The following is a 27,887-nucleotide window of genomic DNA, read 5'->3' as shown; positions in this document are numbered from 1 at the left end:
GATCTTGTGATATTTCCTTGTTGGATTTCAAAGCTTGAACAAGATCTTGATGAACAAAGCACTTGAGCTTCTTCCTCTCTCTAGAACAGTCTCCCTTCTCTCTAAAAATATCAGATTTTTGCTCCAAAATGAGTCCCAAAGCCTATTTATCAAAATGGGGTCGGGTTATAAAAATAAAAAAATTAACCCTTCTAAAGAAGGTCTGCGGTCGCATAATGGACCGCAAAATGGGTATGCGGGTCACAAAATGGTCGAAAAAATAGGTGCCTAAAACTGGGCTGTTCTGGTCCATTCTGCGACCAGTTTGCGGTCGCAGAAGCACTTTCGCGATCGTACAATTATTCTGCGATCGCAGAAATGTTGCAGAATCTCATTTTTCCAACCTTTGGTAATTTGGTCATAATTTCTTGTAGGAATGTCCAAACGATGAAAGGTTTGAGGCATTAAAAATTAGACTCAAAGATTTTTCATTTGATAGGTAATAAACCATATAACACTTTGTATCATGAGAGTTATGCTCATTTAAAGTTAGGTCTTGTGTGAACTCACTTAAAACTTTAGTCTATTATGAAATTTCCAACTTCCACATTCGATGCAGAAACCTATCAAATCAAGTCCGATTGACCTCAAATATTGCACACAAGTCATAAATAACAAAACAGACCTTTTTAATTTTTGAAATTAGATTCTGACCCAGATATCAAAAAGTCAACCCCCCAGTCAAACTTTTCAAAAATTCAACTTTCGCCATTTCAAGCCTAATTCCATTACGGACCTCCAAATAATTTTTCGGACATGCTCCTAAGTCCATAATCACCATACTGAGCTATTGGAATCATCAAAACTCTATTCCAGGGTCGTTTACACATAAGTCAATATCCTGTCAACTATTTCAACTTAAGCTTCCAATATGAAATTCATTCTTCCAAGCTAACTCTGAAATACCTTAAAACCAAAACCGACAATTCACACAAGTCATAATACCTCGTAGGAAGTTATTCAAGACTTCAAATAGTTTATAGGAGCGTAAATGCTCAAAACTACCAGTCGAATCGTTACACCTCGTCACTACTTCTTCAAGGTTAGGCGGGATACTTACTGGGCACGCGTTGATTTATGTACTCATACAACATTTGCTGCATATTTTGTGCATGTACATATATGTCTAGTGACCTTGTGGGCGTAGAGGCACGGTTATGGTGGGGACTTAGGTGAGCTACATTCTATACTACGATCTGCAGCCAGTAGAGTCTCCTTTAGAGTATTTATATTTCTCTTGTCCAAATTTGTATTCCGGACAGATGTTGTATTTTATTTTACATTCCTAGTTGAGGCTCATGCACTTTTGACACCGGGTTTTGTGGTGATTATGGGTTGTCCTGTATTGAAATTATATAAAAAATATTATTATTTACTCTGCAATTCCATCTTTTACTATTTAATTGAAGGAAATATGATTTCAACAATATTAAAATGAGAACCAAATTAAGTATTTATTTTTGGCTTTCCTGACAGTGGTGTCGGACGCCATCACGACCTTTAATGAATTTTGGGTTGTGACAACATGGTATCAGAGCACTAGGTTCACTTAGGTCTCACAAGCCATGAGCAAGTCTAGTAGAGTCTTGCAGATCGGTACGGAGACGTCTGTACTTATCTTCGAGAGGCTATAGGGCTGTTAGGAGAACTTTCCTTCTTGATTCTTCATCGTGCGATTTGATTCCTTTGAGGCTTATGCCTTTGTTTCCTTCCTATTCAACCTTACGCGACATGAAGCGCTTGTTATAAATTGGGAATCGAGGAATTTTAATGGTACTACAGATGCGGTGCGGGATGTTTCTCCCTGCGTATTTGATTGGGCTATTGTCGTCGCCTTGCTGAAGACCATTCTGTCGTTTCAGCTTAGTATCAGTATTATCTAAGGTTTTGTGATTTGGCATTGATTGTTATGACAATTCGTGCGTTGCTATCGCACCGTGTTTGTGTAATGGTAGGATGTTTGTCTATGCGTCGAAGCAGTGAATGACTTGGAAGGTGGTTTACTCACTGCATGATTCAGATATCCAGTATTTTATTTTCGGCAAAGGAGAGGCAATCGGACTATGAACGTTCAGGTTTGGGTTAACGGAGTAACGAGACTTGGTATTTCGAGCATGGTGGAATTTTCATCTATGATGTGGTGTCATCGCCCTAGATTGAATATGTTAAGTTAGTCGGTGTTATGGTCTTCATCAATTTGCCTTCGGGGCAGGGTAGTGTGAAATAGTGTCAGGGAAGCGGCTGTCAGAGATTGCAGTGTATGGTGGTTCATGACTTAATCGGTGGTCCGGGTGTTGAGGGCTCAAGGAAGATGATCTTCGGAGAGGTTTAAAGTTGGTAGCGATCTATTTGTTCAAGTTCTATAGAGATAGATATTGAGTTAAGGCAACAACTGGGCAGCGAAAGATGAGTTAGGACATATGGGAGGTGTCTTGCGGTGGTTAAATTCTAGAAGGCCAAGTGTGAGAAACAGAAGTTGGGTAGTTGCTTAAAGGAGAGGGGTTGACCAAAGTGGGAGAGTGGCAGAGTAGCATATGGGTTATGTGGTAGGATACACGCCTTGAGGAACGTTTAGAGTGATTTGGGATTCATGGTGGATAGTGACCAGGTCTATGGGCTTAATTTGGAATATTGGCTACTATACGGAGGAAGGTTGGATACGATGGAAAGGAGTTGCTTGATATGAAGAAGGATACAACATGACTTTGGATTGGAATGTATCATTGCACGTTTAGTTGATGTCAATGGGGAGTGAACGGGCTTATAGAGCTGGTGAACGAGCACGGGCTCAGGATGGTTTAAGGATTTCATAGTAATGGTACTCAGTGAAGCGTCGTTGGAAGGTGTCGGCATGGACTTTCCACACGTGAGTTATCTCATGTGAGCAGGCTGGCAGTTGCGTGGTGTCGATGAAGCTTTTACGAAGAATTCTACCGGTTATCCAGTAAGGGATCGAATAGCTGAATGTGATTAGTGATTTAGAGTGTTCATAAAATATTTAACAGAAAGATTTTGAGAAATTTGGCGGGTTGATTGTGCAAGATCATATCAATGTGGGATAAGGAATCTTGGTGGCTTCCATAGTTATGCGATGGTAGCTTCAATATAAGTGGGAGAGCTCCACCGCCTACGATTGGATTGCAAATGGTTGTCTACTTGTGAGGTTTCGGGTTCTCGGCATATTTGTAGGTTATTACGACCAAGGGAAAGAGAACATTAGTGGTAATTTGAGAAAAAGATTTGAGTAATGTGTGTTATAATTGTCCTTATCAATTCATGTTCAGGCTTCGGGAAGACTCAGGATTTATGCTATGTGTAGAGGTGATTTACAAGGAAAGTGATTCAGTCGGGTGCTTCTTTGAGAGGGTGTTCATGTGCTATTAGAGCCGTGAGGTTTGATTATATTCGGGACCAAGTAAGAGTGGGTGAATCTCAACAACTGTCCTAGTGGATTCAAAAGTTAAAGTGTGGTGCCTAAGGATTTCGGGTTCGTAGTATGGTTAAGTATTGAGTTGTTGCAGCGGATTATAAAAGGGGCTTGGAGTGTTCTATTTTTTTCTTTGGTATGCGGTGTAGCAGTGGAAGAATGGGAGAAAATAACTTCGGAATCATAGGGAAATTATCAGAATGGGGGTACGAGTTGAAGATGTGAATATGCGCACAAGAAGGGTGTGAGATGGTTCGTGGGTTGTGAGACAGTGTAATCTCGTGAAATGAGGTCCACTCAGGATGAGTGCGGAATTGGGTCCGTGATGTTTGAATGGAGCTATTATTACTCCTAAGGCAAGTCTAGAGTAAATTAGAAGAAGTCGGATCGGTTAACAATGGTTTAATTGGCATAATAGTGGAAATGATCAGTTCCTTCAGCTTGTTAAGTTCTACATATGGTTTGTGGCGGTGCGTGCGAGGCTTGACGCCGTCGTAACTGATTCTATTTAGAGGCATTTGAGTATTAAAGCATATTATGTGTATATGGATCCCAGAAGAGTTATGGTGGTTTAGACCACTACTTGAGGATTTGTATTTTCTGCGGTTATGGGAATTCAATCACGTGTTGCAATGGTTCTTCTTAGATGAGCTAAGTAAAAGACTTCTATATGATAAAGTGTTTATTCTATTAGTGGTTCTGGAGTTATGGTGAAATTCTTGTACAATCGCGTATTGGCATGCTAGGCACAGTGAGCGACATAGGAATTGGAAGTTGAGGATTAAGGCTGTCGTTTGGTGTTGGCGAGAATATCACGAGCTCGGATGAGCAAGAAAAGATTCTGATGGTTAGAGTAAGCTGGTATTGTCTTAGGAGTCACCTGAGATTGGTGTCATGTGTAAGAAGCTTTGCGTACTGATTGCGGATTCTTGATATGCTTGACAGGATTTGTGTGGCCGGTGGTATGGATGTGCAGACTTGTTACCTAGTGTGGAAGGTCGTAGGGGCGTGTCCCACGGGAAGATTTTATAAGTGTGACATATAGTCACTTGATTGATTAAAGATTGAAACCAAGTATGGAGAGTCTGGTACTATCGCTAATGTAAGAGTTTAGGCTTTGAAGGCGCTCTATTCAATTGGTTGTGAGCTGTGGATGGTTATTCCAGATTTGATGGTTGTTCTTGTGTGTCATGGAAAAAAGATTTACTATGGATCCTTGAAAGGTTATTAGCCTAGTACGGTGAGATCAGGATCGGCTTGAGGTCCGTGGATGGATCTAAATATGAATATGGACTCTATATCAGGTCGGATGGGTTCATTTTAGCATAGCGTTGTTTACGGAGGAGTATTCGGGCCTTGGATGTTACTTCTATCGTCAGTTATTCTGTATAATCTCTATTGTGCCATGTGTGTTGTGAGGCGGTTTGATTATTCGCGCTCGTATTAAGATCCCGTGTAGTTTATGGTGTTGTGATATGAGGATGGATCTCAAGATGCAGGTCATTTATTTCACCTTAGTTGTGCTTGAGTTTCGTAGCGTATGGCGCTATCCGTCACCCCAGGATTTGTTTTATGCACTACGCGTGCTTGTGGTTGATATTCGGGTATTTCGTAGGTATAAGCATTTTGGCTTGCTGGGTACTTCCCTATTTATCATCATGTGCGGAACGGGTGGCATGCCGCCATGGGTATATTGTTAGATCTGGTGGCACGCCCCACGGGTATGTTATATGGATCGGGTTGCACGCTGCAACGGTATTGTGTGTGGATCGGGTTGCACACCGCAACAGTGAAATATTGAGCACATTTTCTTATATTTATTTTGCGTGTCCTGTTTCTTGCCTCTGAGAAGACTCAGAGTATTTGATGACCGTTTTTAGTCGTTACGTGGGCTGGATAGTTCTTTTCTAGAGCTCGTTCTTCCTTATGTATCATATTCAAGCTACGGCTTGTTGGACAATTGCTGGCGTTATATGAGATCTTATATAGTGCTTGTGGTGGCTTATTGCCGGAACAACTTGTACTGGGTGAGACGAGATTATTGGACCTGGGATCTGTGCGATCGAATTTATATGAAGCATATTAAAGAGCAAATATCGTTATTTGGTTCATAATGAGGTAATGGTTCTTGTCCGGAGGAGAGACTCAATGATTTGTTGACTTGAGAGTTGGTTATGAATTCTTACACATCTTCTCCGTCGTGGCAGTATTTCAAGAGTTGGAACAGGACTTATATGAGTCATGAGGTGTGTTGTGAGCATCGAATTTGTGGGATTTTGGTTGTTGTTATCAGGGGATGTTATTATCACCATGCAAATTATGCGGTGCATGGTGTGGATTCCGCGAAGTTATGCAAACATGTATTGGTGCATCGTGTAGTGATTAATAGGGTGTTCGTATGTTGGAAACAGGCCTGACAGAGAATTTCAGATGTTAGAATTTGGATCTAAGGCTAATTTAACTAAATAAAAGGGTGACTCTTCAAATTTTCTCAAGCTAATGTGCTCAATTGAATTGTGGTAGCACGGGTTCGTGCACGAGGTGTTAAACGATGATTTCGGACAACTCCAGAGCAGTTCTTAGCACGTTCGCGGACGAATGTATGTTTAAGTGGGAGAGAATATAACGATCCGACTGGTCGTTTTGATCTATAGCACGTCGTTCAGCGGTTCGAGACCATGAGTAGCTTCACTTCGGGTATTATGACTTATACGTGTGGTCGAAATTGAATTTCGAGAAGTTCGGAGTTGATTTGGAAAGAAAATTCTAATTTCGAAAGCCTTAAGTTGGAGGATTTGACTTTGGAGTAAACGACCTCAGAATCGGGATTTGACGGTTCCAACAGGTTCGTATGATGGTTTTGGACTTGAGCGTATGTCCGGATCAGGTTTTGGATGACCCGGGAGCGTTTCAACGCCTATTGTGGAAGTTGGCATTTTGGAAGAAATTCATAAATTTAGGTTGAAGTACATTTCAATGTTTTCAATGTCCGTTTGGGATTCCGAGTCTGGGAATAGAACTGTATGGTGATCCTGGTATTGGGCACGCCTTTGGATGTGGATTTGGAGGTTTGTAGGTCATTTTGGAGTCGTTTGGCGAAAGTGAGAAATTTGAAGGTTTTTGAGAAGTTTGACCGAAAGTGGACCTTTTGATATCGGGGTCGGATTCCGATTCCAGAAGTTGGAGTAGGTCCGTAATGTCGAATGTGACTTGTGTGCAAAATTTGAGGTCAATCGGACGTGATTTAATAGGTTTCGGCATCGAATGTAGAAATTTGATGTTCTAAAGTTCATTAGGCTTGAATTGGGGTGCGATTCATGAATTCGACGTTGTTTGATGTCATTTAAGGCCTCGAGCAAGTTCGTATTATATTTTTAGACTTATGTGGGTGTTTGGTTTGGAGCCGTGGGGGCTCGGCTGAGTTTCGGAGTAGCTTCGGAGTGTTTTGTGAAGAAGTTGGAATTGCTCATTTATTGACTAGTTTTGGAGCGTTGGGCATCGATTTGAGTTGTTTGAAATGCTTGGGAGCCAGCTATGGAACTTCGGATCAAGGTAAATCTCCTTTCTAACCTTGTAAGAGGGAATTAACCACATAGGTGAAATAATTCAATATGTGCTTCTATTTGTGGCTACGTACGCACGAGGTGACGAGAGTCCGTGTGTAGCTACTAATATGCTTATGTCCGGGTAGTCTACGACCCAAATCATGTTATAATTGCGATACTTGCATCCTACTTGTTAATTTAAATTGCTTAAATCGTATCGAAACTTGGTAAAGGAATTTTAAAAGGTTAAACTTCATTCTTCTTAACCATAAATGAGAATTTGTATTTTTTTCTTGAATAGTTGCCCTTAATAAATCTTGAATTTGGTTGTTTTAAATTGTATTTTATATTTTGTGGAGCGGGCCGAACGCCTCGGCAGGTTAAATAGATGCATCTATGGTTCACGTCGTTCGACCCACGATAATGCACAATTTAAATATTTATGTTGGATCGGGTCGTACGACCTCGGCATGATTTGCGCATGATATATCTTTGGAATTGATATTGCTTTCATTGGCCCGAGGTCCAAAAATTTTAAATGACGAAAATAAATTTGGAAATTTCTTATTAACAAAAGAATTGTTTACTTATTTCATGATATTGAGCTTACAACCATTCTACGCAATCCATGCTTAATTATATCATTAATATTTTATTTATAGCCCATAGTAAGTGTCGAAGTCGACCCCTCGTTACTACTTCTTCGAGGTTAGGCGGGATACTTACTGGGTACGCATTGATTTACGTACTCATACTATACTTGCTGCATATTTTTGTACAGGTACATATATGTCTAGTAGCCTTGTGGGCGCAGAGGCGCGGTTATGGCGGGGACTTAGGTGAGTTGCATTCTATACTACGATCCGCAACCAGCAGAGTCTCCTTTAGAGTATTTATATTTCTCCTGTCCAAATTTGTATTCCACACAAATATTGTATTTTATTTTACATTCCTAGTTGAGGCTCATGCACTTGCGACACTGGGTTTTAGGGTGATTATGGGTTGTCCTGTATTGAAATTGTAAAAAAATATATTATTATTTACTCTGCAAATTCCATCTTTTACTATTTAATTGAAGGAAATATGATTTTAAAAATATTAAAATGATAACCAAATTAAGTATTTATTTTCGGCTTTTCTAACAGCGGTGTCCAGCGCCATCACGACCTTTAATGGATTTTGGGTCCTGACAATTACGTACAACATGGAAGAAATCCGTTAAAGGAAGTGTTATCCATACTGCCACTCTAGTAGCTACCCATGTATCATAACTCGTACGTCCGATAATTTAAACAAGTCTAGTTTCAGACAAGAGCATAAACTAAAGCAATTAAACAGAAAATGGTAACGCAAATATTGCATTTAAAACATAGCGTGAGTCTAAGTCTACTCAGACCTAATCATGAATTCTAGCATACGCACGGACACTCATCAATTCATACGTGTGTAGCCCCCAAAACATGTAGCACATAGCAAATACCACACCTACGGGGCAAATTCCTCCTCACAAGGTTAGACATGAGATTTACCTCACTCCGAAATTCGATAACCCGCTCCAACACCTCTCTAACACCTCAAACCAATTCCAAATGATCTGAAACTAGCCAAAGAATGTGTAAACCAATCAAAATATACTCAAAACTCGTAATTTAACAATTAGAAATAAATTCTCAACTCCGCACGAAAGGTCAACAAAGTCAACCCTAGGCTCGCGCGCCCAAATTCCAAAAAGTATCAAAAATAATTTTTAATCATAACTCATATAGTATATATCCATAACATCATCCACTTTCGTCCATGAATTGACTATCAAATCAAGGATTTACCATTTCACAACTTTGGGGCTCAAAATCTTAATTTCTACAATCCAAACACGGATACAAATGATAACCAACGGAAATTATCATGGTAAGACATCAAAATAAATGTCAGATATTTACCCCCTTGTTGATACGAGAACGACGTCGCAAAAATCACCTCAAGCGGAGCTTTAGAACTCAAGATATACTCAAAATACTAAAATGCTCGGTTCCCCCATTTAAAATACTGCAAATGTAATTTTTGTTCTTCGCCTTCGCGGGACACCATCGCGTTCGCGAAGAGCAATTTTTTACATTGACCGTTCAACCCAGATTTCCTTCTTCGCATTCGCGGGATTTCCCTCGCGTTCACAAAGAACAAAGTTCGCACCAGAAACCAGCAATCTTTTCCGACACAGAAATGGACATAACTCACTCATACGACCTCGAAATTTGACGATTCTTGTTTCTATGATTCCGTAATTACGATACGGATCTAATGGTTCAATACAATCACAAATAAAAGGTCCTTTGCTCAATATGGCACCCTTGATGCCTAAAGAAACGACATTGAAATATCAAATAAGAGCGCGACACAACCCAAACGCATCTGAGACTCCCGGGACCCCGTCCAATCACACAAACCAGTCCCAAAACATAATACGAACCAACTCGAGGCCTCAAATCACACCAAGATACATCAAAACCATGAATCGCACATCAATTCAAGCCTAATGAACTAATAAACTTTTAAACTTCTAAAACTCATGCCGAACCATACTAAATCAACCCAAAATGACATCAAATTTTGTATGCAAGTCTCAAATGACACAACGGACCTATGCCAATTCCCGAAACCACAATCCGTATTTGGTATCAATAAAGTTAACTCTCGGTCAAACCTATCAACCTTAAATTTTCCAACTTTTGCCAAAAAAATATCAAATCAACCTACGGACCTCCAAATCTAAAATCTAGACATACGCCTAAGTCCAAAATCATCATTTGGACCTAACGGAACCGTCTAAACTCCGATTCGAGGTTGTTTACTTAAAAGTCAAACCCTGATCAACTCTTCCAACTTAAAGCTTCCGAATTAAAAATTATTCTTTCAAACCAACTCTGATCTTCCGAAAATCTAATATGACTACATGTGCAAGTCATAATACATGAAGTGAAGCTACTGAAGGTCTCAAATCGCCAAATGATGACGAGCGCAAAACACAACAAGAAACTGATGCTCGCTAGCCAAAGATAGTATAGTATAATTATCGTCTCCACAAGGATTAGTTTTAACCAATGTTCGAGTACTTTTTGGGTTAATTGCTATTAAGGAGGATCAATACTTGAGTTAACAGATTATGAACTAAGTTTAACTACTAAAATAATACAATTGACAATTAACAACAAGAAATTAGAGAATCACAAAGTTGGTTTCTTATCAATGTGAGGAATAAGGGGTTGACATGATAGGTGAAAAATAACTATTTGGGATTTAACTCTAGTTTAATTCATTCTAATATTCTAATGATTCTCATGAATTCACTCGATGATTAGTTCAAACGTGTAGTAAATACTCCTCTCTCGATTAAATATTAACTCTACGAGATGAACTAATATAAGCACTGTGAAGTATGCAAGCATGCGTTGATGGATTGGTCCTTAGGAAAACGTCTCTCGAATATTCACCTAACTTGATTTAATCACAATTCAACAAGATCTTCCGATTACTTAAGAGAATCAATGAACTAAATCAAATAAAATAATGCAAATATAATCACCAAGATATTCCTCTTTCGATTAAATAAACCGATGAATAAAGTTACAACAATTCAAAACTCCATAAACGAATTCAAGCAAGAACTAGAGTTAAAATCCACAAATATTTATCAAAACACCATATCTATCAAACCCTAAGGGAAATTACTCCATAATCATGGAGGAAGTTATCACAATTATAATTAAAGAATAAGAAAGCATCAATCTAACTTTACAATCCAAACTCTTGTAGCCTCCAATGCTCTCCCAAAAGTTCCAAGGTCAAAAGTCCCTTCAAAAATGTGTTTCCACTATATTTATATCATGTAGGAACAAACCTGGATGAAACTACCCTCTTTGAGCCAAAGTGGGAGAACCTACAAACCTTTTACGCTTCATGCGTCGCACAGTGCTACGCAGGTGCGTAGCATTAGTGCAATTTGCTCAGTTGCAAACTCTCTTAACTTAGCTTGTCTGACAAAGGCTTGTACTGATGCTACGCACTATGCCTAGCATTAGCGTATTTTTCTGTCTGACCCAAAAACTCCAAGTCTCTAAACTTCTCAAACGTCTGGCGAGATTTTGTACAAATGCGACGCTTAATGCCATGCCCTATGCGATGCACTAGTACATTTTGCTCTAACCCTTGCTCTTTCTTCCAACTTCCGTATGCAACGCCAGTCCACGGGCCTCGGACGCAATCCCGCTTTAATTCCTTGGGCTTTTACTCAGACTTCAAAGCTCTAAATTATTCGATTTAGCTCTAGAACATCTTCTTAACTCAGAATAATCTCCTACAAAGCATAAAACACATAATAAGTGCAAATCGTCATCATTTAAGCTCAAACACGCTCAAAGTGCAGTAATTAGAGTGCATAATGCGGCTAAAACACATGATTCTAGCCTACCATCAACACCTCACACTTAAACCATTGCTCGTCCTCGAGCAATCAAACTACACTTCACATAGAGACGGCCTTCTCATCAGACAACTTCCCTAACGCATCATGCCAAGAATATTTAAAATAGACTAAGCACCATATCATAACATCCTAGCCTCAAGACTCGTCTCAAAAGCACCACACATTTTTCAAAAACCCGATCACTTACTCTAACATAAAGGTCAAAGACTTTACCTTACCTTCGCAAATCATGTGCCCTCACACAAACAATATAGAGTAGTTCCACACACAATAACGTTCAAGAACAAATAGGAACTCAAGATATAAAGAATTCACTCACTCTCAAAAAATAAAATTCATGCACCACAGAAGACATACCATATGATTGCCCGTAGTGTAATACTCTACTAATTTAGGATCAAGTAGTACTTTAATAGGTTGTAATATAGGCTGCGGGACAGGAGGATACAATTTGGATAATAGTGACTACACCACCCAGAACACTTTAATATATATACATTAACACTTTAAACCCCACACTTATTTTGAACCAAACCCCAACCTTCATACATACTAGCCTCAGCTCCCAATAATTTTAAGCACAAACAAGATGAGAACTACCACTAGCATGGAATCCATTTTTTTTCTTTTCTAAGTTCTGATTTTTTTTTTTTCAATCAAACTCTTTCAATTCTCTACAAGTGGCTCTTACAATTTTTTCAAACAGTGCATATTTCTCCTTTTTCTATAGTTTCACTCAAAACCCGACCATACCTCACTTAGCTTTTACAAGCTCATCACAAAATCAAGTGCTCAAGAGAGATAAAAGTTTCAAACAGATAGATAATTCAAACAAAGGGATCAAGCTTGTAGTGTGGTTTCTAAAGAAATAGGATTACAGGCTCAACGGACTAACTAAAATATTCATTAATTAGGTGGGTAAAAGCATATAATTGGCTCAACAAGGAAATACCTATATCACTTCCTAGACTGAACAAGACTACTATTTCATTTTGCAAACACACGGGACAAGTTTTAGACATTAACTGACATGCAGAGAATATCACAAAACCTCGCACACAGAGTGGCACATAACTCACTTAGGATCAGATCTATACCGGCTCTCTAGTCAAAGTAGTTAAGCAAAGTTACAATCAAACAATTTAAGGTACATATCCATGAGACAAAAACTGAGCCTAGGCATCACAACTAAGGCACTCATTGCAGTGAAGGCACAACAGAGTCAAGGAAAGTCATCTTTATTTAATACATAGCACAAGACTTCACTATTCCTAATAAAAAAACTAACTACACCCGGTTCAAGCAAAACCCTTGAAAAAGAACCGCGACACAAAGAAACACCAAGGGAGAATTGTTACACTACCTAAGAAAAAAAAACAAAATAAATGGCTAACAATTTTTCTTCGACTTTTATTCCTCAAGAAGACAGTCGAGGAAATCCATCGTCGGGAAAAGTCAAAAAAAAATTCAACCAAAAGAAACGATTACAAACACACATATAAATATTTACATTCCCCGCCCAACACTTTAAATTGTGGCATATCCCCATGACACATAATTAAAAATCAAGAGGTAAAGGAAATTCCCTGATTCATCTAGCCGGGGTCGGAATCGAAGTCGGGATCTCCTTTGCACGCCTGACCCAGTGCATACATCTATGTTTAGCGTTTCTTTTCCGCCTTCTTCGGGTACACCCCACACTTATCAACTTCACTCGTTCCAATTTGCTCTTTCATGCCCCCCCCTCCCCCCCTTTTTCCTTCCATTTTGAAGATCAGCCTTTTATCCCCCACTCTGAGCATGAGCTGCCTTTCCTGAATATCTAGAATTGCTCTGCCCGTAGCCAAGAAAGGTCTTCCTAAAATCGGCAGGACCTCCCTATTCTCCTCTATATTCACCATAATGAAGTCCACCGGGAACACAAATTTGTCTACCCGAACTAGCACATCTTCCACTATTCCTTCAGGTATGATTGTGGTTTGATCCGCCAGCAATTGCCGTGCCTTTACTCCAGCTACTAATGCTGACTCGGTAGTATTCCGAATATTGACCACTCTATCACCAGTATAAAGAAATCGTACACTTAGGTTTGACAATCTGTGCAAGTCTTTAGTCATCTCAAACCTTTGCTCCTCCACGTGCCGCAGGCTGCCTAGAGACTTCTGACTTAATATATCAACAACAACGTTTGCCTTCCTGGGGTGATATAAAATGTCCACATCATAGTCTTTTAACAGTTCGAGGCACCTCGGTTGCCTCAAATTCAACTCTTTTTTCTTCAATATGTACCACAAGCTCTTGTGGCCTGTAAATATGTTGACATGAACTCTGTACAGATAGTGACATCACATCTTTAGAGCAAAAATGATGGATGCTAGCTCCATATCATGGGTTGGATAATATTTATCACCTTTCCTCAGCTGCCTTAAAGCATATGAAATAACTTTCATGTGTTCCATTAGTACATTGCCTAAGCTTACTATGGAGGCATCACAATATATAACTTACCTCACAGTTCCTTCTGGGAGAGTCAGCACTGCTGTCGTGGTTAGCATGTCCTTTAACTCCTTGAAGCTCTTCTCACATTCATCGGTCCACCGGAATTTTGCTGCCTTACGTGTTAGTTTCATCAATGGAGCAGCTATGGATGAGTAATTTTGCAAACCTTTGATAGTACCCAGTCAAGCCCAAGAAGCTACGTACCTCGGTAGGAGTCGTGGGCCTTGGCTAATTCTTGACTGCCTCAACCTTTCAACTATCAACCTTGATGCCTTCACCGGATACTATGTGCCCAAAAATGGCCATTGAGTCTAACTAGAACTCGCATTTGGAAAACTTGGTGTATAGCTTGTGATCCCGGAGCGTGTGTAAGACCTTCCACAGGTGCTTTTCATGCTCTGCTTATGATCGAGAGTACACCACAATATCAATGATGAACACAATCACAAAGATATCCAAGAATGGCCTCAATACTTGATTCGTCATATCCATGAAGCCTCCTAGTGCATTGGTTTGGCCAAGTGACATGACAGGGAACTCATAATGGCCATATCTGGTCCCAAAGGCCATATCTTCCTTGATCCATTATTGATGATACCCAGATCTGAGGTCGATCTTTGAAAAATACTTAGCGTCTTGCAATTGATAAAACAAATCATCGATCCTTAGAAGTATATACTTTTTCTTGATTTTCACCTGGTCCAGCTATCGATAATCAATACACGACCTTAACGAACCATCTTTCTTTCAAACAAATAACACCGAGTCTCCCCACGGAGAAGCGCTAGGTCGAATGAAGCTCTCATCAAGGAGGTCCTTCATCTGATCTTTTAATTCTTCAACTCGGCATGAGCCATTTTATACGAAAGTATGAATATCGGTGGCATGTCAAGTGGCACATCGATCGCAAACTCAATCTCCCTCTCAGGTGGGATACCCGAGAGCACATTCAGGAACGCATCGGGGAATTCACTTACGGCTGGAACGGACTATAAGGTGGGAGGTTTGGCCTTAGCATCATGCACTCGCACCAAATGATAAAACACTTTTTTGTGATCAACTTCCAAGCCTTAAGGTATGAAATAAACTCCCCTTTTGGTGCTGCAACGTCGCCCTTCCATTCGATGAAGGGCTTTGCCGAAAAGTTGAAGCGAACAACTTTCTTCCAATAGTCATTTATAGCATAACAAGAGGCCAGCCAATCCATTCCTATGATCAAATCAAATTCGATCATTTATAATTCATTCAAATCGGATAAGGTATGGTGATCATGAATCATCACATCACAACCTCTATACACCATCCTAACTATCACGGACTCGCCCACCTACATTGATACTTCGAATGGTTGTTGTAGCAATTCGGGTTCCTTACCACATTTACCAGCAACAAATGGAGTAATACATGACATGGTAGAACGTGGATCTATCAATGCATACACATTAATGAAAAACACGGATAGTATACATGTGACCACGTCTGGTGAAGACTTCAGACTGTGATGTCCTGACAGCGCATAGATGAAATTTTGTTGTCGCTCACCTAGGTTGGACATGTGTATTCCACTTCTAACCCTACCTCTCTCCATCGGTGGTCGTATGCCTTACTCCCGAGGATGTGTTGTCGATGAAGAAGCTGCAACAGATCCTGCCGCAAGTACCACACTGCCCACATTTCTCACTAGGAAAAAGCGCATGATGCGTTCGAGATGCCCGCAAGAATTTGACAAGTCGGAACCTTGGTGGCAATGCCCAAAATAATTCGTGCCACACCAGCCACAATGCGGCACTGAGGGTTTCATCCGACTAAGGTCTCCCTATATTGTGAGTTCTGCCCTCGAGGATTCTGACTTTGACCAGAATAGGTGATCCGATCACGACGCTATCCATGGAAGACTGACATTACACTAGCCGCTGGATGATATGGATGCCGGGGAAATGGGGGTCTAAGCTCTCCTCGAAGGTCTCCCATATCACCCGTAGACTGGGCTTTTTTGTGTTCGTCCGGTCCTACTCTCGAGCAGATTGTTGTAGCCTTTTGCGATCACCAAGTTCTACGCATAAGCTTGAATACAAGAGATGTCCATAGTCAGGTTCAAAGAAGTTGTGGTACATTTATTTATTAGATGCGGCCCCAAACGGGCCATGAATCGATATACACAGTCACTCTTTTCAGCCACTACTGATGGAGCATACCCGGAGAAGGAGTTCTAATTGCATGCTATACACCCCGTCACTCATATTACCTTTCTCCAACTGCAAAAAATTGTCTTTTCTAGCTCGGTGGAGTTCAACGGGCATATACTGCTGCAATAATGCCTCAGAAAATTCCCTCCATCATGCTGATGCGGAAAGGGGACCTCTAGACTGTTCCCAAGTCTCATACCACACCACAGCTATATCCCTGAACCCGTAAGAGGCGAGTTCTATGAACTCTGTATTAGTGGTGTGCATTACCCGCTCGTCTAATTTGATATTAATGTCTTGGTCTGTTTAACTTAACTACCAAATAGAGAGATATTAATTTCGAACAAAAATAGTGGTGGATGCACAAAAATGAAAGCGTGAGATTTGAAAATATAATTTGTTGTTGGAATGCATACATTTTAGTTTGAAAAATTACATTAACCAGAAAAACATTTGGAAAAAATTTCGATTGTGCACATAATTGATGCCGGTAGTACTCGACAAAATGATAGAGTTAAATTACTTTTTTACTTTTAATTATCTTAAATTTGGTGAGGTCAATAGAATATTGGTCAAACTAAGGTACATAATTTTTTGTAGATAGTTTTAATATTTTCACTTTTTCTTTTATTCTTCCTTAAATATGTGCCAAAAAGAAGAAGTTGAAACTTGCAAATTGGCTCTATTTTAAATAGCTTTTGAGTATTATTTTTTTTGATTCTTTCTTTCATTTATCAGGAACTGAAAGAAAATTGAAAGAGAAAGTAACAGTTCTTACATGCATTTTTGGCCAAGTAACAGTTTTTATACAAGCATCTTTTGTCCCTAGGCGTTGCTCTTTTCAAGTTATATTATGAAGTAGTAATTTTGATATAAATTTATCGCAAGTTAAAATTATCTGAATGTTAAGTTGCAAGTTAGTGTTTATTTATTTCAAAAATGAATAATTGGTTTAGTTTGTTCATGCACGCATTACTTCTAACCATATATTTTATGTTGCGGAAGATCGTGGGTTAGCTAGCACACAACCACACAAAATAAATAGAGAAGAAAAATAAACACAAGGGTTTAACGAGGTTCGGCTAAGCTTAATCCTCGGGGCAGAAGCAGAGATAGTTTTTCACTATGAATGAGAAGAAAAGTACCATACAATCTATAGAATTCCCAACTACAACCCCTATATATAGATCCTAAATAGTCTCAAACCTATAAGAGAAAAGTTTTCCAATTTGACAAGGACTATATGTTTTCCTTTCCCAAATCTAATAGGACAATGTGTTTTCCTAAACCTATAGGGATTATGGGTTTCCTAAAAATACAAGGAAAGGAAATAATTCAAACCACAAAATAACAAATCTTTCATTTGGCTTGAATTCTCTTCGTTAACAGGAACAATGTGTCTCTACCTTACCCTCAGCCCTTGCAAGGGCTCTACCCATTGCCGCACACATCAACCAAGTCTAGGCAATGCCTAAACTTGTTAAGAAACTCAATCTCTTCAGCCATAGCACAAATCCATCGATTTGGTTCTGTACCCGGAATAGCTTCTGGATAGCTATAACACTCAAACGCATCAACGGTTTCTGCAACTGCCAAAACAAATCCCACAAGATTCGTATATCCAAGAAGATTCCCATCAACTACGTTTGCAAACCTTTGCGGTCGGTTAATCACTTTCTTCTCTCTGCCTGTTGCAATATTATATGGTTATTATTCCGCATGTGCATCAACATTATCATCTTGATCAATATTTTTCTCCTCCTCCACTTTCTCTACTTTATAACTACTGGGCTGAGTTAGTGGAGATTCAATTTCTAGCTCTATGCGGTCACTGACACCATGATTTATTTTCGCTATTGCCTTCTCCCTCTGACTGTCCAGTGAGGCAGATTTATTGAATGTTACATCCCTACTGATAATTATCCTTGGAGTATTTTGATCTGTGCACCACAACCTATAACCTTTCACTCCAGTTGCATACCCTAGAAATATGCACTTCTTTGCCACCGGCTCAAGTTTTCCATCCCTCAACATGAGCATAAGCAGGACAACCAAATATCCTTAAATTTGAATAATCAGCAGGTAAACTGGACCATACCTCAAAAGGCGCTTTGAACTCAATAGATGTAGATGGAGATTAGTTGACCAAATAATAAGCTGTATTGATTGCTTCAGCCTAAAAATTCTTGCTAACACATGAGTGTGAAAGCATGCTTTGTGCCCTATCATAAAGCGTTCTATTCATACGTTATGCAATACCACTTTGTTGTGGTGTTCCAACACAAGTACGGTGTCTCACTATGACCTCTCTGCTGCAGAAATTATCGAACTCAGAATTGCAAAATTCCAACCCATTGTTAGTTCGAAGACGATTAACTTTTCTTTTCGTCTGCCTCTCAACCATCGTCTTCCACTTAACAAATGTCGGAAATGCCTCATATTTTGTTTTCAGAAAATACACCCACACCATCCTTGAGTAATCATCAATCAAAGTCATAAAATACATGGCACCAGTCTTGAAGGGAACTCTGTTTGGACCCCACAAGTCTGAATATATATAATCTAACTTGTCTCTAGTCTTGTGCTCGGGCCTCTTGCTGAACTTTACCCTTGTCTGTTTACCAAACACACAATGCTCACAAAAATTCAAAACTTGATTTTTGTACCCATTCAGCAAATTTTGCTTACTAAACAAAGACAATCCTTTATCACTCATATGACCAAGTCGCAAGTGCCATAATTGAGACTAATTCAGACCACGTTTCCCAAAAGCTACAACAGCTTCCCCTTCAACTACATTGGCCTGAAGATGATACAATTTGGAATGCAGTTTACCCTTCATGAGTACCATGGAGCCTTTACACACTTTAAGTATTCCATTCTCGAAGTGAAATTTATACCCTTGTACATCCAAAGTCGAAAGAAAAATCAAATTTCTCTTTATCCGAGGAACATTCCAATACTCAATGTTTCTGATTATTCCATCGAACATTCTCAATTTGATTTTACAAATCCCCTCTACTGGTAAAGGATTTTAATCTCCCATGTAGACAATCTCACTTATTTGCTTGTAAGTTGCAAACCAATTCTTGTGTGGACACATGTGGAAAGTAGCAACAGAATCAAGAACCTAAGAATTCTTCCCATGACTAGAACTTACAACACATACTTCCCCTACATAGTCACTATCATTATAATTATTGCCAGTATCAACAATATTTGTCGAATTATCTATTTTCTACTTCCCTCTTTTCTCCTTCAGCTTAGGACAATCTCTCTTGTGGTGACCTTGCTCCCTGAACTCATAACAGTTTTTCTTCCTTGCTCTAGACTTTGATCTAGCGGTTGACTTTTTTCTGTTAAAGTCTTTTTGTTGTGTTCTTCCTCTAATCACAAGACCCTCGCCCTCAATTCTGCTGTCTGAAAAGCTCTTTTTCAACTCTTTAGATTTTAGTGCATTATTAACATCTTCTAGTAAAATATTGTCTTTCCCATATAGCAGTGTATCGGCAAAATTATCATAAGACAGTGGTATCATAAGACAATGGTAAAAAATATAACACAATCAAGGCATGATCCTCACTCTCAATTTTGATATCCATGTTCTTCAAGTCCATTATAATTGAATTAAACTCATCAATGTGAGTTTTAACAAGTGTATCTTCGTTCATACGGAGATTGTATAACCTATTTTTCAAGTAGGGGCGGTTTGTTAGCGATTTCTTAGAATACAGATCTTCCAGCTTCTTTCATGCTGTTGCTACAGAAGTTTCTTCAACAATTTCCCGAAAAACGCTATCTGTAACGCTCATGAAAATCGCACTCAAAGCCCTCTCCTTCAGATCTGCCTTCTTTGTCTTTGTCATCCCTTCAGAAAAATCCTCATCAATTGCCTTCCATAACACTTGTAACACCAGTGACGATTTCATCCTAATATTCCATAGACTGAAACTAGAACCCCCGTCAAATTTCTCTAATTCATACTTTGTTGAAGATGATGAAGACATCTTAACCCTAGATTATATGTAAAAACTTGAACCTTGCTCTGATACCAATTATTGCGAAAGATCGTGGGTTAACTAGCACACAATCACACACAAAGCAAATAGAGAAGAAAAATCAACACAAAGATTTAATGAGGTTCGACTAAGCCTAATCCTCGGGGCAGAAGCAGAGAGAGTTTTCCACTATAAATGAGAAGAAAAACACCATACAATCTATAGAATCCCCAACTACAACCCCTATATATAGATCCCAAATAGTCTCAAACCTGTAAGAGAAAGGTTTTCCAATTTGACAAGGACTATAGGTTTTTCTTTCCCAAATCTATTAGGACAATGGATTTTCTTAAACCTATAGGGATTATGAATTTTCTAAAAATACAAGGAAATAATTCAAGCCATAAAATAATAGTTTATATAAATAATAATGTTATCCCTTGCCTTTTAAGTTCATACAGTACTTTATGTAGTATATTAAAAATTTGGATTTAACTTGTTGACTTTCGTAACTTTTCATTGTTTTAAGTGCAATACTTTTAGAATTTTGCTCCAAAAAAATTAATTCACGTATAATCGTATTTTTCTTTTAAACCTGATTTTGTACCTTAAGTTTTTTCATAATTATCACTTACAAGGTGCTGAAGCAACTACAATATTTTTGAGCATTATACTACTACCATTTCGTTATGTAGTTGGCTTGTTATAAAAAATATTAATAACGATCACATATTAGAAGGCTTGAAACACATACGGAACGGTTTTCTAAAAGCGATATTTGCACCCACCCCTCTGCGAGATTGCTATGGGATTATTGGCAAATAGCTTTAGTGGATATGACAAGCCTATGAATTTTTACACTAAACAAACCGTGGATAAATTATATTGGAAAGCAAGAACTATGAAGCTTGATCTTTAGAATAGGAAGTTGGAGAAGGAAAAGTACTTTGCAGAAGGTTGTAAAGAACTCTCTGTAAAATAACGTTTTAGAATTCAATTTTGTTTGAAAGAGAAAATCGGTTTCTTTATATAGACAAAACAGTTACAAAAGGAACGGACATATCTATTCAAGCAAAGGCACACCCTTTCATTTAAACTTTTGAACTTTTAAAATATTAATTATATTTAAACAATAATTTTCTAACAATCCCCCACTTGTTTAAATATAAATAATGACTCAAATCAAGTTATGTCTATGTATAGAGTAATGTATCTTCCGATTTGAACATCACTATAATATCAAAAGATGAAATCGAAATCACATGTAGCATAATAGCTTTGAACATGTTATTCCTTGTGATAACATCGGTTGACACTATACACATAAACGTTTTGTTCCTTCTTTCGACTTATACACGCTTAGCACTTTTATGGCCATGTGCTATCCAAAATTTATGAATATTTATGAGAGTAACTCCAACACTCAACTGAAGCGGCACCACTTTGATGTTCATATAGGTGAAGTTCTTGCGGTGTCTTTGTCACATTTGAGACACTTGTTCCTTGAACTGAACCTCATTAAGAGTTTTATAACTCATCCTTCTTATCTGTGACAACAAGTACTAGTGTATCTCTTACTTGAGTACTGGAATGTCCACTTATTAATAACTTGTTATTACCCTTTGAACCCAAAACTACTCATTTCATAGTGTTAGGTAGGGTTGCCATTATTGGTAGACTTAATTAAGGAGTTTTAACCCAATCAAACTCGAAGTCGTTTTACAAATGTGAGAGAGATAATTCCATCTTTAATTAATTTTCTCACATAATCATGTCAGAGACTTATGTGTCTTGACTTTCCATTATATACATTGCTATACGCCCGAGCTACAATGGCTTGACTATCACACTGAATTGAAATTGGGTTGGATGTAACGACCCAACCAATCGTTTTGAACCTTTGCACTTCGCTTGGTAGTTTACAGGTATGAGTAACTTCGTATGATGTATTATGACTTATGTGAATTGTCAGTTTTGGTTTTCAGGTTATTCGGAATCGAATAGGAAGAATAGATTTCATTGTTGAAGCTTTAAATTGGGAGAGTTGACCAAGTTTGACCTTTTGTGAATTTGAACCCGGAAGGGAGGTTTGATGGTTCCGGTAGGTCCGTTGGGTGATTTTGGACTTAGGAGCGCGTCCGAATTGTGATTTGGAGGTCCGTAGTGGAATTTTGCTTAAAATGACAGAAGTAAGATTTTTGAAAAGTTTGACCGGGAGTGGACTATTTGATATTAGATTCGGATTGTGAATTCGGGAATTGGAATAGCTTTTTTATGTCATTTGGGACTTGTGTGCAAAATTTGAGGTCAATCTGACGTGATTTGATAAGTTTCGGCATCGGTTGTGGAAGTTTGAAGTTCATTAAGTTCGATTTGAGGTTCGATTCATCATTTTGATGTTGTTATATGTGATTTGAGGCCTCGAGTAGGTCCGTGTTGTGTTATGGGACTTGTTGGTATGTTCGGACGGGGTTCCGAGGGGTTCGGTTGAATTTCGGGCATAGTTCGGATCATTTCAAATGGCTTTGCATTGCTAGTTTTTTTCTGCTTTAACATGTTGCTTCTGGCATTCTTCGCGATCACGAAGGTGTAGCCGCGGTCGCGAAAGGTGTTTGGTCAGTGGAGCTATTTGTTTTTCGCGTTCGCGCTTCTGAGGTCGCATTCGCATTGGGTTGAAGATTTTTGTCTTCGCGTCTGCGTCCACTGCTATGCGTTTGCGTAATGTTGAGGTTTGGCAGCTGGGAGTTGGAGAATTCTTCAACTCGATTGCGAAAGGTGAGTCGCGTTCGCGAAGATTTGCATTAGTGGTCATCATGTTCGCGTGGGGTGTATCGCAAACGCACAGTGCTTTTGGTGGCATTGTATTTTTGTTCATCGCGAACGCGATGAACTTCCTACGTTCGCGTAAGAGGATGCATGAACATAAGTATAAAGTACTATATTTCGGGGGTTTCGACCATTTTTATATTTTTGGAGCTATGGAGATCGGATTGAGGCAAATTTTGAAGCAAATTTCACCATATGAATTGGGGGAAATGTTCTCTACTCGGTTTAGATTATATTTCATGAATCTACCTTCAAATATAGCTTTTGGTTGATGATTTTCAAAGAGGAAATTGGGGGTTTTGGCCTAAAGTTTCATAATGTGAAATTTTGAGTATTGAACATCTATAAGTCGGATTCGAATGAAACTAGTATGTTTAGACTCGTAATTGAATGGGTTGTTGGATTTTATAAATTTTGTCGGGTTCCGAGGTGCGGGCCCGTGTTGGGCTTTTGGCCAATTTTGGGCTTTTGATTCAAGATTTGATCTTTTTCGATCGGGATTGGTTCCTTTAGCATTGTTTAATGTACTTGAGTAGTTTTTGGTTAGTTTCGAGCCGTTCAGAGGTCGGAACGCGCGGGATGGTATTTTTGGAGCATCGCCTGGCTTGCTCGATATTTAGATTCGTCTTGTTCGAGGTAAGTAACTATTCTAATCTTGGAGCTGAGGGTATGAACCCTGACTATACATGTTATGTGTTCGGTATTGAGGTGACGCACATACTAGGTAACGGGCGTGTGGACGTGCACCGTGTGAACTATGACTCTGTTATATCTGTGCTACTGTATAATTACCTGAACTTATCTGTAATCATGAAATCTCTACGTACTAGAGTTATCGAGCTGTGATTCATGTTAGAAGCCATGTCTAGGCTACATGCTTATTCTGTTGGGACCCATTTAGGTCATTACTGCTGTTGAGTTATTTGTTTACATTGCAATGTCATACTCAGTCATATTCATTCATTGCATATCATATCTCAGTCTCTGTTGTTATTTATTGATACATCAAATCATCATTTTCGGGCTAGTTTCATGACACTGTGAGCCCGTGAGAGAGAGACTGGATAGATTGATGATTGAGTGGGGCAGAGTGCCTGATTATGAGTGACATTTATGTAATCGGGGTGCACGCCGCAGTGGTTATGCTGAAGGAGCCCTTCCGGAGTCTACACACACCCCCGAGTGAGTGAGGTTGATATTATTGAGGGATGGATCTTCCCTGGACGTAGTTCTTGTACGAAGCATTTTATACCTGGAGATGGATCTTCTCCACGAGCTGGATTGGCCCTACTCGGTACTGAGTGACTGATGATCAGTTGATGTGTATATTCCGGGATGGATCTTCCCTAGATGGATTGGCCATATACAGTACCGAGTGATTGAGCATGATGAATGGAATGTGTGAGACAGTGAGATTGAGTACTCTGAGAGTGCTAGTACATGAGTTCATCTATGAGATACATTGCATTGACATACGCACATGACATAAAGGCATAAAGATGTATTTTCCTCATGATGTACGGTATCACGTCATTCATGACTTCTCATACATATTGGCCTACGGGCATAGTGATGCATTTTTTCCACTGGCTATCTAGAAAGAAAATGAAACATCTTATTTATTGTTGAAATGATTTATGGTAGAATTACTATCTTCAAATTTACTTATATTTTTGGCAAGTTCAGTAAATGACTTGGGATTTTCACTGATACACTTGAAAGGCAAAACTATTTTCAGAAATCATGATTGAGCTGAGTATTTATTCTTTGAGATACTTCTTTTATTACTTGCTTTATATTGTTATGAACTGTTGTTGGTTATTGGAGTTGGACTCTGACCTTGGTGCAAGCTCGTCACTAGTTTCAACCTAAGGCTAGGTTTATTACTTATTGAGTACATGGGGTCAGTTGTACTCATACTACACTTCTGTACTTTACGTGCAGATGTTGGCTGCTGATGTTGTTGTGTTCATTGGGAGTTGGATCTGAAGATGTACCTAAGTTCTGGTTGTAGCTGCCTCTTGTTCATAGTAGCCTTAGATTCATAAAACTCTGTTTATGTACTTTTCAAACAGATGATGTAACTTACTTCATACCAGCTTTGTAAATTCTATTTTTAAAAGCTCATGATTTGTACCACCACTCCTTGGGAAATATATCAGATTCAGATAATTTCTTCACCAAACTATCTTATTATATATCATTGGAATTGATTAGTGGTTAACTGGCTTACCTAGCAGGTTGGGTTAGATGCCATCACGACTAGTTAGATTTTGGGTCGTGACAAGTTGGTATCAGAGCTCTAGGTTTATAGGTTCAACAAGTCATGAGCAAGTGTCTAGTAGAGTCTTGCGGATCAGTGTGATGACGTCCATACCTATCTTTGAGAGGCTACAGGACATTTAGGATATACTCCTCATATTTCTTTCCTTATCGTACGGCATTGATTCAGCTTGAAGCGTAACTCTTTAAATTCCTTCCACACATTTGTATGCGCATGTGAGCGCTCGGTATCGGCTGTGTGCCGACAGCTTGTGATTCCATGGTTGAGGTGCGAGATGTGGTTTTGGCATGCTGATGATGGGCCAGTCTGGAGGACTTGAGGTCAGGTTTTGACTGTAGCTTGAGCAAGGAGATTTTGATTATGTGAGCACGTGCTTTTGGACTTATACGTCCGGTAGTGTCTCTATGAGTGGAATTTGTGGCTCGATGAGCGGTAGAATGTCTATGTGGTGAGTATGATGTGACTGCGAGATGTGTTCAGATTGTTCGAATATGACGAGAAGAGTTTACTTGAGATGTAGCAATGACTATGGGGTGTTTGATTTCTGTCTTGATTTGGCGTATGGTCTCGAGTTATGGGTGTGTTGAGGGATCTCTCATGTTGTTTAGTTGTGGAGTGAAGTAGATTCTCAAAGAAGATTAAGTGATTACATAGTAGTCGTGACTGTGGAAGGGTATAGAGAGATGCCAGTTTGAGGCTAAGCAGGTGGGTTATCTCCTACAAGGTGTCCTGAGGTTGTGTGATCCCTATGATGTTTGGTAGAGAATTCTCTTTTACCAGTAAATGATATATGTTGCAATTTGAGTTTCGATCGCTTGTGAAAGTTGGCTTAACCATCACGAGGATGAACGCAACATTTGTAGATGATTTGAGGTACTAGATGGTTTGTATTGCATGAGCGGATAAATGATTTAGTGGAATCTCACTGTGGTATTACGGTAGAAATGGGGTATGGTTATTGTAAGTAATCAGATGTTTTATTCCATGGCTTTGAGCCAAGTGTGGGAGTATGCTATCGACGAGTTGATTGCACGGTTATGTGTTGTATTGGTTTCGGTTCGGGGTATAATGGTGAATCAGTTATGAATTGCAGAGGTCGAGATCGAGGATGACTCAGGTAAAGAAATTTCTGGATACAGGTTGTATTACACTCTATAGGTATATGGGAATCATAAAATAATTGAGTGGTTATTCGTGAAGGATGTAGTGTACATAGAGTAGGAATTTACTCGGTTGCTTAGGAGTGTGGGTTACTCCCTTGGGTGTTGGTGTGCTAATGGGGCACAGGTCGTTCGGTCTGTTTGGTCAGTTTAATTGATATTTGAGTATAGTGGATGACTCTCGAGAATGGTTCTAATGGATTCAAGATTTATATGTAGCGATTTGGAATTTTTAAAATTTATATATGGCTAGAAACTGAGAGTTACATTGGATGGTGTCGAGACTTGTGACATTTTTATACCATTGTGGATTATGCATTTCAACATCAAAAAGGTGAAGAAAATAGTTTTAGGTTCACATAAGGTCTCTTTAGAGTGGGTGTCGCGGTTGTGGTGCTTTGAGGTGCTTAAGAGGGAACTCAACCGCTTATGGGCCTTAGGGCGTGGTGGTTTTATACTAGGGTCTCTTGTGTGGTGAATTTTGGTTAAGTATCGTGGTGTTCCATCAAGGAGAAGTATCAATTTAAAGGCACTTTGGAAGGGACTTGGAGAAATAGGACGACGTGGTAGTAGGTTAGATCAGCACAGTAATGGATATAATCGGTTCTTTGGGTACTTATGATGTGACTAGTCTCTACGGTAATGGATATAATCTGTTCTTTGGGTACGTGTCATTTGTGACGTGTGTGTAAAATTTGAGTTAATTCTGAGTTGATTTGATATGTTTCGGTGCGCGTTTTTGGAAGTCGAAAATTCGAAAGTTCATTTAGTTTGATTTGAGGCGCGTTTCATCGGTTAAATATTTTTATGCATGATTTGAGGCCTTGAGTTGGTCTGTGTTATGTTATGGGACTTGTTAGTATGTTCGTACGGGGTCCTGAGAAGCTTAGGTGAGTTTCGGATAGGTTTGAGGTGCGTTGCGTCGCGCTCGTTTTTCTTATGTTTTGACGTCATTTCTTCAAGTATAAATGGTACCACATTAAGGAAATGAGCTCTGATTTCTGTTATGATTGAAGAATTAGATTCATATCATAATTACGGAGCCATAGCAAAAAAGAATCGTTAGATTTGGGCATCGTATGAGGAATTTATGGTCATTTTACTAAACAAATTGGGTTGCCAGATTTATATGATTAATTACGTAATTGCCACTGCATTCGTATTTAAAAATCTGCACGATTTGCAAATATTAAAACCTACATATCTCCTTCATTATAAGGTCAAAATGAGTGATTCAAAAGCCTAACCTGACTAAAATTTCATAAGAAATCCATTGGAGGTATAAAAAATGAGTTTCAGGGATCGTTTGTCATGAGAAACGAGGCAGAATAGTTGGCAGAAAAATATATAAAACGGGGATTTGTTCATTCAGTCATATTTTGAGTTGGGGAGCTCGGATTTGGGCGATTTTGGGGGCAGTTTTCACCATAAAGATTGGGGTAA

The sequence above is a fragment of the Nicotiana tabacum genome, chromosome 17 (genome assembly GCF_000715075.1).
Source record: "Nicotiana tabacum cultivar K326 chromosome 17, ASM71507v2, whole genome shotgun sequence".
NCBI lineage: Eukaryota > Viridiplantae > Streptophyta > Magnoliopsida > Solanales > Solanaceae > Nicotiana > Nicotiana tabacum.
Note: the sequence above shows the minus strand (reverse complement) of the source record.